Source organism: Haliotis cracherodii, unplaced genomic scaffold (genome assembly GCF_022045235.1).
Source record: "Haliotis cracherodii isolate W230 unplaced genomic scaffold, xgHalCrac1.p SCAF_11, whole genome shotgun sequence".
NCBI lineage: Eukaryota > Metazoa > Mollusca > Gastropoda > Lepetellida > Haliotidae > Haliotis > Haliotis cracherodii.
The window spans coordinates 30,616,489-30,632,564 of NW_027266266.1; the positions used below are offsets into that span (position 1 = coordinate 30,616,489).

A 16,076-nucleotide genomic window follows, 5' to 3' on the forward strand; every position below is an offset into this window, starting at 1 on the left:
AGAAATGTACCCGTAAAGACATTTAAGGGACGGCTCATCAGCCTCCACATACAGACTCTGTACTGGAGAAGTACTAAAAGATCCAAGGCAAAGTCTCAGGCCCTGATAATGAACAGCATCCACTTTTTTTAAATTGCTTTTACAAGCTCCACCATATATGATGGAGCCATAATCCAATTTTGAGTGGATGAGCGCTCTGTACAGTTGGTGGAGGGTTTTCTGATCCACTCCCCACTTTGAATTTGAAACGACTTTTAACAGATCAGGTGCCTTCAGACATTTAGTTTTTAAGTAATTAATATGTGGTAGAAAGGTCCAGTAATGGTCAAATATAATACCAAGGAACTTGGCTTCCTCTACTATTTTGATAGGAGTTCCATCTAAAACTAACTCGGGGTCCTGATGTGGCTTTTATTTTCTACAAAAATTAATGCAGTTCGTTTGGGATTTAGAAAACTTAAAACCATTTTCGAGTGACCATTCATGAATTTTATTGAAACATAACTGGAGTTGCCTTTCAATAGTATGCATGTTTTTACAACGACAAGAAATATTAAATTCATCCACAAAAAGTGATCCATCAATGGAATAATTTAAAACTTTTGATAAACTATTGATCTTTATGCTGAATAATGTGACAGACAAAATACTGCGCTGTTGGACGCCCTGATCCTGAGTATAATGATCAGACAGGGTAGTACCAACGCGAACTTGAAATTGTCTGCCTGTTAAAAAGTTGGATATAAACAGAGGCAAACGACCTCGCAATCCAAAGTTATGTAAAGCTTTTAAAATACTATGTTTCCATGTAGTGTCATATGCTTTTTCGAGATCGAAAAAGATAGACACTGCATGTTGTTTGTTTATTATGGCATTTTTTACAAATGATTCTAAACGTACTAAAGATCGATTGTACTTCTGTTTTTACGGAAACCACATTGTATATTTGTAATGAGATTATTGGTTTCTAAGTACCAAAACAAGTCTATTATTTATCATGCGTTCCATGGTTTTGCAAACGCAGCTTGTCAATGAAATTGGTCGACAATTTGATGAATCATTGTGATCACGTCCTGGTTTAGGTATTGGAACAACAATGGCATCACGCCAAGACGGTGGAAATCGTCCTGACGTCCAAATTTCATAAAAAATATTTAACAGTGATTGTAAACATGATTCTAGTAAGTACTTCAGGAGTTGATAATGTACGTTATATTTCAACCAATCACGTCGTAGTACGTGATCACGTGAGATAGCGAAAGCGAGGTCAGAGTCAGTGCGATTAACGAGTTCCAAAGTTAGACACGGTTGATTTTACTCTGACAATTCGTGGTATAAATCTACGTCAATTTCCACTCATCGTGGTACAATTACCAGTTGAGTAGGGTTGTGAACCCTCAAAGTGATACAATTATCATTTGAGGGTAGCAGTGGCCTGGTTGTGAACCAGCACGAGTCTCGACTGGAGAGAAGCCCTAGGGAGCGAGCCCACCCGCCCGCCACTATGGCATCGGAGAAGCTGCAATCAGCTGTAACCTCTCCGAACTGTGACCTAGTTGGAGAAATCCTCAAGGGGTCGGAGATGTCCAGATCTCAGTCTAGCTCTGGCCAGAGGACAAAATCTCAGAAATCTGCGCCCCGTCCAGAGTGTGGTGAGAAGCCTCAGAGTCAAATACCAGTGGTATGCACAGCCGTGCGCGTGATAGTACCAATATGGCGGCGGATCGGCCCGCAGAGGAGAGGCCGTTAACACAGGAATATCTGCTCTCACAGATGATGGCTCAAAGCATGCACACTCAGCAACTGATTGTTGGAATGTCGACCTCAATATCTCAGTTTGGGGATACATTCACAAGGTTAATACAAAATAATGTTGAGAAACGCCCAGCTCAAGATGTGCTCGATGCCTCCATATTGTCGAAAATTCGGAGATCTGGTGACGATCCTTGTGTAGATGCTGGTGAAGGATCTGATCACGGGGAATATGAAGCAGACTTAGAGGATCTGTTTGATGATGCGCAGTCCACTCAGAACACTGTTCTTCCTGCACGGTCCCTTCAGCACAGCCACACCTCAGCCCCTGATCTGTCTCAAGTCGTGTGTGACGACGTTGGTTCAGGTGACACAGCAGAAGATGGGGACATTCTTGATTCACTGTTGGAGGATTATTCTTGTGAGGGCCAAGTTGGGCCTCCTATCAATTCAAAAGTAGCTGCTGCTATGAACAAGATGATGTTCCAGAAGATGGGTGATGAAAAATTCAAATCCAAAACTCAGGCCTATGACAGACCCAAAAACTGTGATATACTACAAGCGAGCAAAGTCAACCCAGAAATCTGGGGCAGATTGCGGGCACACACCAGGTCTAATGACATCAAGATGCAAAAGCTTCAAACCTGCCTTATCACAGCTACAATGCCCATTTTACAACTGACTGACACATTGTTGAAAGTCAAGAATAAAGAACTTTCTCATGATAAGTTAAATGTGAATGCCCTTGCCAAGCTGGCAACGGATGCTGTCTCCCTCATATCCCATGCTAACACCGAACTTAATCACCGCAGGCGTGAAATGCTGAAGCCTTGTTTAAACAAGCAATTCCAACAGCTCTGCTCGCCTCAGACGCCAATGTCCACTCTGTTATTTGGCGACAACCTGGCGGAGACCATAAAAGACATGAGTGCTACTAACCGCGTCAGCGGTCAGCTTACCACCGGCCATGAGTTTTCCGACCCACGACCCAACAGACCGTCAACTTCACGGCCTTCATTCACTTATTCCCCACATCATTGAAATTGTACCTTAGTCCTCTGCGATTCCATTGGATCATAGTTGAAGAGCAACTCATGGTGGCTCAACTGGAGATCGAGAGCGGGAAGGAGGTCCATTCCCTTGAACTGGGAGTGAGGGACTTACCTCCATTTCCAGAGGTCCAAAAGTATTATGTACCTCTACGGGGGTTGTAGTAGGAGAAGGCACCTCCAAGTGCTGGAGAGCCATGGCCCTTCTCCTCTGTTGTTTTGTTTGTTAGACAAGCGGGCTTCACCTTGTAAATCGTCAATGCCATTGATAGATTCTGATTCTAATTTTTGAGTTGATGTAGGTTCAGATAAAGGATTCTCTGTTTGGGAGCAAGGGACTATTTTGAGATATCTGGGTAGAGTCGTCAAGAGCAATCTGAGTGAGTGAGTTAATATTTAAAGTCACATCGGCATTGTTTCAGCCATATCGTGACTTGAGCAAGTTATGCATTTGTATAATAGCTTAAGACCTGTCGTCGAAGGACAGTATAACAACTAGCAAAATATCACAGATTCTAATTGGGAGTGTGAGTGAGTTATATTTGAAGTCACATCGGCAATATTTCAGCCATATTGTGACTAAATCAAGTTATATATTCATGAAACACAAAACTGAACTATAAAACCTGTCGACAAAGGACAGTACAATAACTAGAGTATCACAGATTTTAGTTAAAACTAGTTTGAGCGTATATAAAATAATAAGGTACAATTCAACAACACAATATAAAAACGGGTTATAGATCGCCAGCAACCAAAGTTAGGCCACCACACTAGGGACCGAAGGGACTCTAATTGTAAAACTAGTTTTAGAACAATAAAATAATCAGAGTATAACAGACGACACATTATAAAAACGGGCTATAGATCGTCAGCAACTGAAGGCAGACCACCATACTGGGGACCATGGGGACTCACAGTACCTTTTGACCACATCATTCCAAGTACATTTATTCTTACATCGGTTTTAAACGTAGTATATTTGTTTATTTTAATTGTTGGCTTAATTGCATCCCATCACCAGCAGCTGAAGTGTTTGTGTAAATCCTGCTGGGGAGCCGTGCAGGTAGCAAAAGTAATGTAAGTCCCCACGGTCCCTAGTGAGTTGGCCTCATTTTGGTTGCTGGTGAGTTATAGCCCTTTTTTATATTGTATTGTTGAATGAAAATGTATTCTTTTAACTGTTCTCAACTAGTTTAAAAATAGAAACTGTGATACTATAGTTATCTTACTGTCCATCGTTGACAGTTTTTAATTAAATCAAAATATAATTATTATAACTGTTTCGTCACGATGTGGCTGAAATATTGCCGTTGTGACGTTAAATGTCACTCACTCACTACAGTACCTTTGCTACCTGCATGGACCCCAGCAGGATTTACATCATACCCTCAGCAACTGCCAATTGTATGCAAAGTTAGCCACAAGTAAAAATACAAATATTCTACGTTTAAAATAGTAGTAGGCAGAAATATTCTTTGAATGACATGGACTTACAATATCCTCTCAGGGGGACAATAATTTTACACTACGTCAACCCCCTTTGAGGATACGGCCAGTAACAAACTCAGATATAATTTCGTTCTACCAATTTTTAAAAGGTCATTCATTTTATACAACACATATTATCAAAATTTGTTAAACAATTCTATCTCTTTTAAAAAAAAAACAATAACTAAATGAGAATTGATATTATAAAAAAGATCCTTGAGAGATGATGATGTGAAATTTCTATCCCTTGTGATAGCAAAATCAATACAGTCAAGGAAGACATGCTTGACCGTGATTCTCTCATCACAAGGGATACAAAATGGAGGATTTTCACCTTTCAACAAATATTCGTGAGTGTATCTGCTATGGCCAATACGACATCCTCGTAAAATGACCTCCTCAAATCTGGACTGACAACCGAAGAAGGTATAACCGATATTTGGTTTAACGTCATGTAATTTATTGATACATACTTGGGTGTCCCACTTCTTTTGCATCAGATCATGGATGTAAGATCTAATTATAGGTGTATGATCACTTTATGGGATGAGAAGTGGTGTCACAGATTTGTTGAGTGCTGCTTTAGCAGCAGCATCGGTCATTGTGTTACCAGTGATACCAACATGGCTTGGTAACCACCAAAAGACGATGTCGTACTGGCCAGTAGCAAGATCATTAAATAATTCTATAATGTCGTGTAAAAGTGGATGTTCATATGAAATATTCTTAATGGCCTGAAGACAAGAAAGGGAATCAGAAAATATGATGAAGTTATTATGTTTGGACTGAGTATTTGTATATTTGAGAGCTGTTAATATTGCCTGTGATTCTGCTGTAAAAATGGAACTTTCATTTGGTAATCTGGATGATATGGTTCTGGATCCATTGACGGTGGCGCAAGCATCTGCATGTGCTTCTTAATTGATTATATTCTTGCTGATACATGAGTTGATTGGTGTCTGATTTCTTTAGTACCGTTAATGAAAGATCTACCTGTGGCTGTACTAGTTGCCACGGAGGAGATGAGAGTATTTGAGTCGGAGATATGATTGTGATATCAATATTTGCAGCAGAAATGTCAGGTTTTATCCTTATTCCAAGGGGTGGAACAAGCGACGGTTTGAGGTCTACATGATGAGGATGAAAAACGCAGTCATATGCAGGATTTGATTGATTTGAATATAGTTTCGTGATGTATTGTAAAGATAATTTTAGGCGGCGGTCTTGAAGGGATGGCTCATCAGCTTTAACGTACAGACTAGATACAGGAGATGTTCGGAAGGCACCCAGGCAAAGCCTGAGTCCTTGATGGTGGATAGAATCAAGCAGTTTAAAGTTACTTTTGCAAGCTCCGCCATAAATGATGGAGCCATAATCCAGTTTGGAGCGTATGAGAGCTCTGTACAGTTGAAGAAGAGTTTTCTGATCCCCTCCCCACTTTGCGTTTGAGACAATTTTCAACAGGTCAAGTGCCTTCAGGCATTTATTCTTTAAATATTTGATATGTGGCAAAAAGGTTAAATGATGGTCAAAAATAATGCCTAAGAACTTGGCCTCCTTTACAACATTAATAGGAGTGCCATCTAAAACTAGATCTGGGTCCTTGTGAGGCTTGTACTTTCTACAAAAATGTATACAATTAGTTTAAGATTTTGAAAATCTAAAACCATTTTCTTATGACCACTTATGGATTTTGTTTAGGCATAATTGTAGTTGCCTTTCAGTAGTATTCATATTTTTACCACGATAGGAAATATTAAAATCATCCACGAAAAGAGATCCATCAATGGAATCGTTTAAAACCTTAGACAGGCTATTTATTTTTATACTAAACAGCGTGACAGACAAAATACTGCCTTGTGGGACACCCTGATCCTGAGTATAATGATCAGACAGGGTAGAACCCAAGCGGACCTGAAATTGTCTGTCATTTAAACACTTGGAGATAAATTGAGGCAAACGGCCTCGCAATCCAAAGTCATGTAAATATTTTAAAATGCCGTGCTTCCATGTAGTTTCATATGCTTTTTCCAGATCGAAAAAGATAGACACTGCATGCTGCTTGTTAACATTGGCATTCTTAACGAATGACTCCAATCTAACTAAATGGTCAAGGGTACTGCAATTTTTATGGAATCCACATTGAATATTTGTAATTAAATTATTAGATTCTAAGTACCATATTAATCTATTATTATTGACCATGCGTTCCATGGTATTGCAAACGCAACTAGTCAATGAAATTGGTCTATAATTTGATGGATCGGTATGATCACGTCCAGGTTTCGGTATAGGAGTGAGTGAGTGAGTGAGTGAGTTAAGATTTAACGTCACATCGGCAGTATTTCAGCCATATCGTGACGAGAAGTACATTAATAATACAAAGATTTAGACTCAGTAAAAAGCTGTCAACGAAGGACAGTACAATAACTAGAATATCACAGATTCAATTTAAAACTAGTTGAGAATATATAAAAGCCATAAGTATCAACAACACAATATAAAAATGGGCTAGGGATCGTCAGTAACTAAAGGGAGATCACCATACTAGGGACCATGGGGACTTACAGTGCCTTTGCTTCCTGCATGAACCCCAGCGGAATTTTTATCATCCCTTCAGTCACTGGCGATAGATTACCAGTTAAGCCTAAGATTTAAAATGACAAAAATGCTACGTTTTAAAAGACTGGAATGCATAAAAATACTTCGAATGACGCGGAACTTACATACCCTCTTAGGGGGACAATAATTTTACGCTACTTCACAACCCCCACCCCCCCTCGAGGGTATAGCCACTAACAATCTAAGTTACATATTAGAACTACCATTCGATATAGGAACAACAATGGCATCACGCCATGAAGAAGGAAATTTTCCAGATGTCCATTTACATCAAATATGAAAAGTAAGGTTTCCAAACCTGATTCTGGTAAATGTTTCAGGAGTTGATAATGTATGTTATCAGCCCCTGAAGCAGTATCATGAGCTTGCCCAAGGGCAGTATGGAGCTCATGGATGGAAAAGACTTCATTATAATCTTCCCCATTATATGAATGAAAATGATAGGTTTCTTTTCCTGCTGCTTTTTGTATTTTTGAAATGTAGTTACATAGTTAGACGAGGAGGAATGCTCAGCTAGAGTTTCACCCAGTTTGTTTGCAATATCTGATTTATCAGTTAACAACTGATCGCCATTTTTAAGATGATGTATGCTTGATTTATTACCCTTACCTTTAATTTTCTGAATCATGTTCCACACCTTGGACATCGGCGTACGTGAATTAATTTTTTTACACATAATTTTGCCAAGATTGGCGTTTGTTTTGTTTAAAAGTACGCCTGGTTTTAGCATTGACAATTTTGAATTTATTTAGATTATGGACCATAGGATGGCGTCGGAAGTACTTTTCAGCCTTTTTCCTTGCCTTCCTAGCTTGTTTGCAGTCGTTGTTAAACCATGGTTTACGAATGTGAGGATTTGCGGGGGACTACATTCTTCAGCTATTTTAGACAGTTCGTCGGAGAAAAGTTGTATAGGGTCGGGAAGATTGAGAAAAGTATCAGGTTTTAATATGTTAGTACAAAGTATTTCATATGAAGCCCAGTTGGTCTTAGTAAAATTCCACCTCGATGATGGAGGTACATCAGATGGTGTCACAGATCTTAAGACAGTAGGACAATGGTCACTTCCACAAAGGTCATCGTGGACTGACCATTCAAATTCACTCAGTAAATCAGAATCGACAATTGACAAGCCCAGACAAGAATACTTTCCAGTTGCAGGATGGAGATATGTATTTTCGATGATGGTTCTGAAACATAAGTCGTTATTAACGAAAATATCCTCCAATAATTTACCTTTTGAATTGCTGTCATTACTACCCCAAAGTGGGTTATGGCCATTCAAATCTCCCATGATAACACAGGGCTTAGGGAGTTGGTCATACAGTGCCTGAATATCAAACTGTCGAAGAGAGTACGATGGTGGTACATACAAAGAACACAAAGTAAAAAACAATATTCAATGTTATACGTATTGCAACAGCCTGAAGAGGGGTATTGAGAGGAACAGGGCTGTGAAGAACGCCCTGCCTCACCATAACAGAAGATCCTCCAGTTGATTTATCCCCTGGAGGGGAAAAGCAATGGTTCAGAATTGTACTGTCTTAAATCAAAAGTATCTGTGGTCTTGAGGAAGGTTTCTTGAAGACAAAATGCTGATGGTTTGAAATCTTGAATTAAAAGTTGAAGATCATTAAAATTATGCCGCAGTCCTCTACAATTCCATTGTATTAAATTGGTTGAGCAACTCATGGAGGCTCAATTGGAGATCGTGAGTGGGGGAAGGTCCCCTATGCTGTAATGGCAGCGATGGAGTAACCTCCATATCCAGAGGTTCAAAAGGGTTATGAACCCCCAGAGGAACATTCAATGACAAAGGTTCCTCAACATGTTTAAGGGCCCTAATTGCAATCTGAGTATCCTTAACCCAAGAGATAACAGTTTGAGTGCAGGCTGTGGATACTTTGAAAACTGAAGTTGGGACAGAAACAGCAGCTGAAAATGTTTTGGTGAAAGTTGCTTGTGATGGAAGAAATATTTTTTTGGCTTCTGTATATGAAATATTGTTGGTACATTTGATTTTTAGTATTTTTGATTCACGATCAAAGGCAGGACAGGATTTTGATGAGGACAAGTGCTGTCCGTCGCAGTTGGCACATTTGATGTCATTTGTGAAATCTTCTGAACTCTCATGAGTTCTACTACAACGGAAGCATCTTGTCCTGGCAGTGCAAAATTTGGCTCCGTGGCCGAACTTTTGGCATTTGTAACACCGGAGTGGATTGGGGACATAAACCTCCACTCCGATGTTGAAATATCCACCTTTAATGTTTTTCAGGATGGCAGAGAGCGAAAAAGTGAAAAGGTATGTCTGGGTGCTGACAATACTGCCATCTTGTGTTTTTCCTGTGAAGCGCTTAACTGAGGTAACACCTTGGTTTGACAATTCATGCGCTATTTCATCCTCTGTCATGTCTGCAAGACAGCGAGCACAATCTTGGACAATACCTTTGCAGGAATTAAGCGATTTGTGTGCTGAAACAACAACCTTTGTGTTAATAAATTGCTGGATACTCAGCAGATTAACAGATTGTTGCTTCCGATCACACTCAACAAGGATTGAACCAGAACGAAGACGGGTGACGTTCTTAACTTCCCCACAAATATTTTGTATTCCCTTTGAGTGAGTGAGTGAGTGAGTTAAGATTTAAAGTCACATCGGCAATATTTCAGCCATGTAGTGACTAAATCAAGTTATACAGTAATAATACATTCACATAGATATTAAAATCTGTCAACAAAGGACAGTAAAAGTACTAGTCTATCACAGATACAGATTTAAAACTAGCATGTTATCATAAAAATGTGACTACTCTGAACAATACATTATAAAAATGGGCTAGAGATCGTCAGTAGCTAAATGGAGAACACCATACCAGGGACCATGGGGACTTACAGTGCCTTTGCTTCCTGCATGGACCCTGGCTGGATTTATAACATTCCTTCAGTCACTGGCGATAGTTTACCAGTTAAGCCTTAGATTAAAATGACAAAAATACTACGTTTTAAAATTCTGGTATGCATAACAATACATTGAATGATGTGGGACTTACATACCCTCTTAGGGGGACAATAATTTTACGCTACTTTAACCCCCTTCGAGGGTACAGCCACTAACAATCTAAGTTATATATTAGCACCACCAATATATAAAAACATATTATGTACATCAAAATTTATGTATTAAATCAATTTCCTTTAAAAAGTGCAATACTAAATGAGAATTAACTTGACTAAAAAGGTCCATGACAGTTTTGACACTATAATATTTATCCCTTGTGATGGAAAAATCAATACAATCAAGCAGGACATGCTTGACTGTGATTCTTTCATCACAAGGGATGCAAAACGGAGGATCCTCACCATTTAAAAGATACTCATGTGTATATCTTGAATGGCCAATACGACATCGTCGCATAATGACCTCTTCAAATCTGGACTGACAGCCCAAGTAGGTGTAACCAATATTTGGTTTAATTTCATGTAATTTATTGATACCTACTTGGGCGTCCCACTTCTGTTGCATAAGATCTCGGATGTAAGATCGAATCAAGGGTTTAAAATCAGTGTATGGGATCAGAAGTGGTGTCACAGATTTGTTGAGTGCTGCTTTAGCAGCAGTATCGGCCATTGTGTTACCAATGATACCAACATGGCTTGGTAACCAACAAAAGACGATGTCATATTGGCCAGTAGCAAGATCATTAAATAATTCGAGAATTTCGATTAAAAGTGGATGTTTGGATGACATATATTTAATCGCCTAAAGGCATGAAAGAGAATCTGAAAACAGTATGAATTATTTATGTTTAGCTTGATTACTGATATATTTAAGTGCTGTAAAAATGGCGTTTGCTTCTGCAGTGAATATGGAACTGTTATCAGGTAAACGTGAAGATATTGTTCTGGATCCAATGACGGTGGCACTAGCAACAGCGCCACCATCCTTGGATCCATCTGTAAAGATAGATTTATAAGTGTCATAATTGTTTCTTAATTGACTGTATTCTTGTTGGTAAATTAATTCGTTAGTGTCTGATTTCTTTAGTTTTGTTAATGTAAGGTCTACCTCTGGCTTCACCATTTGCCAAGGAGGAGATGAGAAAAGTTTAGTAGGAGCTATATCTTGGAGTTGAATATTAGAAGCTGATATTGCAGATTTTATTCTGATTCCGAGTGGTTGAGTAAGTGTTGATTTCTTATTGTAAAGATCCTCGTAGAGAGGATGGAATATGCATTCAAAAGCTGGATTGGACTGATTAGAATATAATTTAGTGATGTATTGTAAAGATAATTTTAAACGGCGTTGTTTAAGAGAAGGCTCATCTGCTTCTATATAGAGACTGTGAATGGGAGACGTTCTAAAAGCTCCAAGGCAAAGCCTCAGGCCTTGATGATGGATGGTATCGAGTTTTTGTAAATTACTTTTGCAGGCTCCACCATAGACGATGGAGCCATAATCAAGTTTTGAACGGATTAGTGACCTGTATAAGTGTAAGAGAGTTGTTTGATCCCCTCCCCACTTTGAATTAGAAACTACTTTCAATAAGTCGAGTGCCTTCAGGCATTTAGCTTTTAGGTATTTAATATGTGGAAGTAAAGTTAAGTGGTTATCAAAAATAAGTCCCAAGAACTTGGCCTCCTTAACAACATTGATAGGAGTGCCATTCAGAAATAGTTCAGGGTCCTTATGTGGCTTATATTTTCTGCAGAAATGTATACAATTAGTTTTTGATTTGGACAATTTAAACCCGTTTTCTAAACACCACTTGTTAATTTTATTAAGACATAATTGTAATTGCTTTTCTATTGTGTGCATATTTTTACCACGACAAGATAGATTAAAATCATCCACAAAAAGTGATCCATCAACTGAATCATTTAAAACTTTTGACAAACTGTTAATTTTTATACTGAATAAAGTGACAGACAAAATACTGCCTTGTGGGACACCCTGATCCTGATTATAATGATCAGACAGGGTTGTACCCACTCGGACTTGAAATTGCCTGTCTGTTAAAAACTGGGATATAAATTGAGGCAGACGGCCTCTTAATCCAAAATCATGAAGATCTTTTAAAATACCATGTTTCCATGTTGTATCGTAAGCTTTTTCTAAATCGAAAAAGATCGATACAGCATGTTGTCTATTTACAATGGAATTTTTAAGGAACGATTCTAAACGCACTAAATGATCGATAGTACTTCTGTTTTTCCGGAAACCACATTGTATATTGCTAAGAAGATTATTTGTTTCCAAGTAACACACTAATCGATTATTTACCATGCGTTCCATCGTTTTACAAACACAGCTAGTTAGTGAGATAGGTCGGTAATTTGATGGATCAGAATGATCCCGCCCAGGTTTGGGTATTGGTATAACAATGGCATTATGCCAGGAAGGTTGGAAACGTCCCAGATGTCCAAATGTCATCGAATATAGTCAACAAAGTTTCAAGGCATGATTCGGGCAAGTGTTTCAGTAGCTGATAATGAATATCAGATGTAAAAATTATTTTTTTCTTTTCCTGGTGGAGCTGATATTTTTGAAATTCAGGAACGTAATTTGATGAAGACGAATGTTGAGATAACGTTTTCCCAAGGCTATTGGCAATATCAGATTTATTCGTTAGCAAAGAATCGCCATCTTTTAGATGGTTTACTGTAGAATTTGATCCCTTGCCTTTGATCTTTTGGATCATGTTCCATACCTTGGACATAGGGGTACGAGAGTTAATTTTTGATACATAAGTCTGCCAGGATTGACGTTTATTTTGCTTAAATAGACGTCTTGCCTTGGCATTTGAAATTTTAACAGTATTTAAATTATGGACAGTGGGATGTTTACGGAAGTATTTCTCCGCCTTCTTACGACATTTCCTAGCTTGTTTGCAAGTGTCATCAAACCACGGTTTACGAACACGTGGGTTGATCGAGGACTTAGGTATTGATTCATCAGCAATTTCATTCAGTTGATCTGGGAACAACTGAATCGGGTCAGTAACATTCTGAAAAAACGTAGGTAGTAATTTATCTTTGCATAAAGATTGAAATAAAAGCCAATCAGCCTTCACGAAATTCCATCGAGGTGAAGGTGGATCATCAGTGGGATTAATGGGTTTAAGCACCGTGGGGAAGTGGTCACTCCCACATAGGTCATCATGGACGGACCATGAGAATTCATTTAACAAAACTGAATCCGTCAAAGACAGATCTAACGATGAATAGGTACCAGTAGCAGGGTGTAAGTAAGTGTCGGAGTCATCATTAAAAATGCAAAGATCATTATCGGAAACAAAATCTTCGATCACTTTTCCCTTTTGATTAATGGTTGAACTTCCCCATAAAGGATTATGCCCATTTAGATCACCCATGATGACACAGGGCTTTGGGAGCTGGTCGTATAGTTTTTGTAGATCATTACGCTGAAGATTTGAAGATGGAGGAATATATAAGGAGCAAAGTGTGAAGGCAATATGCAGTGTAAGTCTAACTGCAACTGCTTGCAAATTCGTGTCAAGCGGAACATGACTGTGAACAACGCCCCGCCGCACCAACATAGAAGCACCTCCAGTAGCTTTATCTCCCGGAGGAGAAAAAGAATGATAGGAACTATACTGCCTTAATTCAAATTTATCTGTATTTTTTAAGTACGTCTCTTGTAAACAAATTGCTGATGGAATAAAATCTGTTGTTAAAAACTGTAGTTCATTAAAGTTGTGCCTAAGCCCTCTGCAATTCCATTGAATTAGAATAGAATGATTCATGGTGGTTCTATAGGTGAACGCTCACGTGGATGTGAAGATGAGTCACCACTATTGTTGTGGTGTGAAGATGGGGTAACATCCATCTCAAGAGGCTCAAACAAGTTATGAACATCTACAGATGTTTCAGTGACAGTGGGAATCTTTGTTGTAATTTTTTTACTTTGTTTTTTCTTTTGTTTTTTTTGCCATTTCTGTGGAAGGTTTGTTTGGAGCTGACATTACAGAAGATGGTATTTCCGGAGTTGGTGGTGATGGGGTCACAGCCTGCGGCACAACTGGAGATGCTGAAGATATATCACATGGACTGACGGACTGATGTGTCTGACTCTCGACTGTTGTAGTCAGAGGCACCGGATGTTCAGAGTATGTCCAAGTCAAGTCAGTTTGACATTCAATAGATCTACTGGTTGAAGGACGAGAGACCGTAGCAGTAGCAGCAGCAGCAGCATAGGATTGTTTTGAGGAAGGCGTCCGGCTATCAAAGAGTTTTTTAGCATCAAGGTAAGAAACATTGTTTTGACATTTGATAGTCAAAATATCTTTTTCACGTTTCCAAAAAGGACAGGATTTGGATGACGCTACATGTTGTCCCGTACAATTTATACATTTGAGGTCTGCTGTACAATCCAAACCGTCATGATTGCTACCACAACGGTGACAAACAGTAGGACGAGTGCATGATTTGGAGCCGTGTCCAAATGTTTGACATTTGTAACACCGGAGTGGATTGGGGACATACACCTCCACTCCGATGTTAAAATAGCCTGCCTTTATAGACTGGGGAATAGTTGAAAGAGAAAAAGTGAACAAATATGTATTTGTTGGAACAATGTTCTCCCCATCCTTTCTAGTGAAACGCTTCACCGACGTGACGCTTTGTCCTTTTAGTTCCTCAAGAATATCTTCTTCAGACATTTCTGCCAGACAACGTGCTCTGTCGCGGATGATCCCCCGACTCGAATTTAAAGTTCGGTGTTCAGAGACAACAACTTGAGTGTTTGTAAAGATGGTACATTGCAAAAGATTAATAGCCTGCTGTCTCCGTGCACACTCTACCAAAAGAGAGCCGCTCCTGAGACGTGAAACATTCTTTACCTCACCACAAATACCTTCAATGGCTTTACATATGGAAAAAGGGTTTATTTTTAATGGTTGTTCATTTCGTGCTTCGACTACAAGAAACCGAGTCCAAGAATTTGATTTTGGTGAAGGAGAAACATCTTCATCAGCCGAGAAAATCTCAGCTTCTAGACGTCTTTTCTTGTCATAACGGTTCGAACCAGATTGATTGTGAGCCATGATGAAAGTAATTTATTCAGCACCCCTGCTCCCCACCCACCATGGAGTGCTACAAAGAGCGATGTTTTCCTGCACCGGATCTCCAACATGCAAACATCAGGGATACAGAGGTGTTATACTCCAGTAAGAACAACATGAATAGCTGTATTTGTCTATCAAATAAAATGTCAGGCTGGTTCGGCCCATGGCAAGAGATTGAAGACATACAGAACTCAGAGGTCGAAAGTACCAGATTGGCCCATGAGCCACCGCCTTCTGGCGTAAGACTCTAGGCAATCTTTTCAATCCAAAATTGAGAATTCACACAAGTAATGCATGGCCAAGACCAAAATATACATTAAAATACAACACAGGTGTGCATACACAATATTACCCACAGGGCCTGGCATGACCAGCCGATTGATAAGACCGGGCCCATCTTACCACCCGTCTAGGCGAAGTAAGGGTCGAAGTAGTGTGTTGGGCAAAGGAACACAGTTCCAGGAACCAGTGCCCTCAACTACCAGACTCCCGTCCTCCGCCGACACAGGGACGCAACCCACGGCAAACGGGCTGCCAACTTTGGTCGCCTCTTACGACCAGCAATGGGGTGCTGTGGAATTATTCTACCCCGGTTCCACACGGGGGAAGAGCGATTAGCGTTACCCAGCACTCACCACGAGGAGGTTGCTCTTCACGAGTGCCTATTCCCTTTGAGATTGCAAAAGGGTTCAGTTTTAGGCCATTGCCATCAACGAATGAGATAACAATGAACCTTGGCCATGAGTCAGTAACCTGTGAAGGGACATCTTCATCAGATGAAAGAGAATTTATATGCCTGCGTTTGTTTGTTTTAGATGAACCAGAATGAGTATTGGAAGCCATGTTGTAAGAAAATATTTCGGCACCCCTGCTCCCAACCCGCCATCGAGTGTCAACAAGGACAGTGCCACAGTGGAAACCAGTCTGGAACACCAGGGTTACAGGGGTGTTATACTCCAGAAATAAAGACATGAAAAGCTGTTGTTAATAAAGGACTAATGTCAGGCTGGTTCCGTCCATGGCATTTTCCAGTAAAAACACAGAATTCAGCAGTCCGTATCACCAGCCACCGCCT

At 39.6% G+C, this 16,076-nt stretch overlaps 1 protein-coding gene and 1 pseudogene across 1 annotated transcript in view; both read left to right on the forward strand.

Annotated features, from left to right (window-relative positions):
- The window catches only part of LOC139455683 (uncharacterized), a 265,289-nt gene that overhangs the window by 136,666 nt on the left and 112,547 nt on the right, over positions 1-16,076 (forward strand). The window lies entirely within an intron of this gene.
- LOC139455970 (uncharacterized) lies at positions 1,583-2,793 on the forward strand (annotated as a pseudogene).